The sequence below is a fragment of the Scylla paramamosain genome, chromosome 5 (genome assembly GCF_035594125.1).
Source record: "Scylla paramamosain isolate STU-SP2022 chromosome 5, ASM3559412v1, whole genome shotgun sequence".
NCBI lineage: Eukaryota > Metazoa > Arthropoda > Malacostraca > Decapoda > Portunidae > Scylla > Scylla paramamosain.
In genome coordinates, this window is record NC_087155.1 from 12,504,192 (window position 1) to 12,509,085 (window position 4,894).

A 4,894-nucleotide genomic window follows, 5' to 3' on the forward strand; every position below is an offset into this window, starting at 1 on the left:
TGTAGCAAAACAGTTGGGTAGTTTTTGCGTACTATCAAGTGTTGTTTCCAAAACCTATTGACAGTGGTGTTGTACAGGGCTCCGTCCTATCACCTATCATATTCCTATTATTCATAAATGATCTTCTGAGTCAAATCTCGTGTCATCCATTCAAACCTTGATGACTATATAATGCATTTTTCAATACTGTTTGCCAGACACCCACCTCAGCAGGAATTACAAAGAAACATTTCAAGCGGAAGAGCCACAGAATAGTTTTCTTCTCATTTTTCTATTATTTCGGTATAAGGTAGTACAAACCTTGTATTGTTCGTTGTCTCAAAAAGTAGTATATTTATTCATGTGTGTGTGTGTGTGTGTGTGTGTGTGTGTGTGTGTGTGTGTGTGTATAATCGATGTTTTATTTATTTGTTTTATTTATTTATTCTTTTTTTTCAGGTCAGTGAGCCCAAATGAGAAATGTGAGGAAGGGAGGCGAGTGGCGTCTTTAAAAAGATTGTTCACTGGTAAGGAATTATTGGGGTTCATGTATGTGTACGTGTCTATATACTATACCTGTGTGTTTCAGAAGGCATTCGTCAAACTTTCATATTAGCGTTATGCATGGAATGGATATTATCTTGGAAATTTCAATTAGGTGAGAACTCTCTTGTAATAAAGACAAATACTTTGATTTGGTCTGGGGAAATATTTTTATTAGGTTGAATAAAGATGTGATAGGAAGAGACGCTGTGTTCCCGCGTTTTACTACGATCCCATTAACATATGTGTGTGTGTGTGTGTGTGTGTGTGTGTGTGTGTCCTTATACTGAAAGAATGTTGAATAGAATTATGTCCAGGAGCCCCAATGTAAAAGTATTACGAAATATACAAGTCTTTTATGAATTATCAAACCACAACATAAATAATACAGCTTAGATTTCATAAATCATGGCGACATTGGTAGATATGGGAATGGGAAAAGCGGGAACTTAGATGTTATTAGTACCTTATTTTGTACATAATCTTTTGCTAGTGCTTTCCTCTCATTCCCTTGACATTGCTTTCATTTACTGTCTGTAATTATATAATGTAATTTCGTCGTGGTTGCTTTTAAGTCGGATGTAATTTCATTCTTTTGATCTCTTTTTTTTTTTTTTTCTTTTCTTTCCGCAGTAAAACTAAAGAAGAGTCCAATCAACTTTGATGTTTTATTGTTTCGATATGTAGCATAAACTTTAACCTGAAACATTTTCTTCTTAAAAGTTAAGACCCTTATTTTACATTAGATCATAAAATTCGTCTCTTCTCATAAGTAGGCAATTTAAAGACAGCTCAGCAGTATAGACATTATCCATTCGTATTTCGTAATGTCGGCACTTAATGTTTGAAGTAAATATTCGTATATGACTCTATCTTCTAATGCCCGGGGTGAAATAGGCTCTGTAGGCTACTGTTTAGAAGACCCGGAATAAAATCGTGAATACTGCAAAGGAAAACCAACCTTGATCATAAGTAGAGTGTGAATAGCACTGGTAGTCAGCAAACATTTCTGTTCCTCCACTCCCATAGATGGTGGACGAACAAGAATTCTTATCGTAAAGTCTTATAGTTACTAAAACCACTGCCTCATATTATGTCTTCTTATAAGAAACTCGTTTGTTTTGTAGTAAGATTGGTTGATCTGAGAAGTTTTCAAAGCAGCAGGTGTTTATGTTCTCTTTTACAACACTTCTAGGAAATTTATTTTCATGCTCTTTAACTTTTTATATTTTTTTTCTTTCCTTTCTTTCTTTTTCTTTGTTTCTTTCTTTGTTTCTTTCATTCTTTCTTTCTTTCCCAGACTATCAGGTCTTTCAGAGGTGCAAAAAAAAACTCAACCCTACTTAACCCTCTTAACGAGCTCCGCAATGCTGAACCAGCTACTGTTCATTATCTCTTTAACATACGATTACCTTTTATTTATTAATCCTTCCTGCCAATGAGGGAATAGTCACACATTTTAAGAGATCACTACACCAGCGGACCGTGAAAACAATTAGCCTGCAATGTACAGATCTTTATCCTATTAGGATGACTGAAAAAGCAGTAGTTTTCTGAAACTTGGCGATCATGTGGCTCCTGGCGGTTGAAACTCCTAGATGAAAATTTTACTTCAAAGAATATATATATATATATATATATATATATATATATATATATATATATATATATATATATATATATATATATATATATATATATATATATATATTCATTAAAAAGCTACACAGTGTAACATCTCGTATAATTATACAAATTTATTTCGATCGTACACTGCAATAAAATATTACATAAAATCCCTGGATTATTACTTCACTAAAACATAATATATATCAAAGCATCATATATTATTTCTCACAGAGTACATTCTTGACTACTGATAGTAAAACATCAATTTTGCTTAGTTTAAACATTATGTTGTCTTTAAAGAAAATATTTTCCGCTTCCCTATGGCCACAGAAAGTATGTGTGAAATTTATGTATCCTTACCTGAGGAAATGACCCTCAATATGCGTCCTGCACAAAGAGACGAGGCTCTGACATGCAAGCAATACCTATTCCATGGAAAGCCAGGAAAGTACCTTCTGAGATCTTATCGCTTAGCAGAGGCGTTATGGTAAAAGTAACTCTTAGGGCCGGTTCACACTAATCCGTTTTTACGGACATTCGCCGTCCAACAAAAACGGAGTCTGTACTGAACGGAGGAGTTCACCGCCGTCTCCGTATCCATTGTTTGTCAACATGGCCACACGGAGGAGAGACCTCCTCGACAAGGAATTTGTTTACTTCTTGCCACCTTGCTACTCGCAGCTGACGAAGAAAAGCCAGTGAGATGGAGAAGAGTGTCATTTATTGCAAAACAAAGAAATATATGTAATTACACGCTGGTGAATCCTACAAACCACTGTGGGAGCAACAGTGTCTGTTGTTTCAATGCACGTTGTGGTGGAGAGGGAGGTTATACTAGTATTTTCCGCTTGTCTGGTTTTCAATTATTAATACACTGTAATTACCATAATACCTGGGTGAGGCTTGTTGCGTTTTCTGCAGTTTGCTGGACTGAAGCCTGGCCAGTCCATCCATGTGCTTGTGTTTATATAGCTTTGCGGTGTTGCCGCACCTCTATCAGGGACCAAGGTCATTCCTATTTTCCCACGAACAGTGTAAAAATGTTTAGTTTACAATATAGCATTATTACATTACAAACCTGTAATTCAATAACGTTTTATCATGTACTTGAGCATCATTTAAAATATCAGTTTGTGCAGTACCCCTGTCTCTCACTTCAAAGTTAAACTCGGTTCATCTCTTGACGGCATGCGTTCAAGCCGAGGCAGAAATGGATCCCGGTTCTCACTACAGTCGCTCGAACGGAAACGGTGGTGACGTCATTGTCTGACGGTGTATGTAGACGGAATACGTAAAAACGGACTAGTGTAAACCGGGCCTTACTCGATACCTGCAGGGACGACAGGAGAACGGCTGAGCAATACTACTATTGCTGCTACGACTACTACTACTACTACTACTACTACTGTTACTACTACTACTGTTAATGTTGCGCATATTGGTATGATGGAAAAAATTGCAATGATGGTGACAACGATGACTATGAAAATAATGGTCATAATGATAATAATGATAATAATAATAATAATAATAATAATAATAATAATAATAATAATAATAATAATAATAATAATAATAATGATAATAATGATGATAATAATGATAATAATAATAATAATAATGATAATAATAATAATAATAATAATAATAATAATAATAATAATAATAATAATAACAATAGTAATAATGACAACAATAACAGCAACAACAATGTCAACAGTATCAGTAAAATCGATTTAAAAAAGTGTAAATGAAAACAAGTTATGGTAAAGAGTACAGCAGTAAGACAGCTGTGGCATGCTAAATACAAGTTAAACCACATTATGAAACATTTACAGCATAAGATTTTGTCACCACAGGATTCTGTCACCACTATATTGTTATTATTTTCCATATAAGAGGTCGTATGGCCAAGGGTAAAAAAAAAAAGTTATAAAGAAAAAAAAAGGCCCATTGAAGTGCCAGTACCCAAAAGTATTCGAAAGTATTATGCAAAACTATGAGGAAAGTGTCTTGTAACTTCCCTTTTAAAAGCGTTTAAGTCATAGGTAGAGGGAAATATAGACGCAGGAAAAGAGTTCAGAGTTTGCAAGTACAAGGAGAAAATACTAAGATTTCTGATTAACTCTTGCGTTTGTGAGATGATCAGAAAAGAAGTGAGAGAAAGTACAGAGGAAATTCACTTATAGAGATTACCACGTGTATGCCTATTGGTTCTTGCGGTTTGCCTTACATTCTCAGATTCTGATGTTTGTTCACATACCTGTTGCTGATATCATGGACGCAGGTAAAGGTAAGATCGCTGCTCTGCCATCCAAATAGATCAACTTATTTCATCCTCTCATACCTTTAAGTTACAACTCCATCCACAGCTACACTCATCAACACTTTCTAGTATATTCATCAAGCATACTTTTCTGCACATTGGCACATGGAGGTCAGATAAACGAGCACTGATGAGGCAATGTGTGACTGAAGGCTGTACCGTGTATCTAGGTTTCCACTCCTTTCTCGGACCTGTTTTCTCTTGGCCTTTCGTGGACGCGCTGCACTCACTCACATCACGCGGGCCGCACTAAGCATACCAGACGAGGAGTGGTGACCCTGGGTGGTGATTCCTCACTCCCCTCCTCCTCCCCCCCCGGTGCCTCTTACTTGACCGCTGTGCCCCCCCCGCATACTCTTCTTCCCCCGCGACTTACGCCCTCCCACCTTGTCGCCTTGCCTTCCCTTACTTTTCCTC

At 36.4% G+C, this 4,894-nt stretch overlaps 1 protein-coding gene across 1 annotated transcript in view; it reads right to left on the reverse strand.

Annotated features, from left to right (window-relative positions):
- LOC135100306 (uncharacterized) overlaps window positions 1-4,894 on the reverse strand; it is a 61,005-nt gene extending 56,111 nt beyond the window's left edge. The window contains exon 1 of the mRNA XM_064003148.1: window positions 4,415-4,894. The gene's annotated coding sequence lies outside the window, so the exon portion shown is untranslated. The remainder of the gene's footprint in view (window positions 1-4,414) is intronic.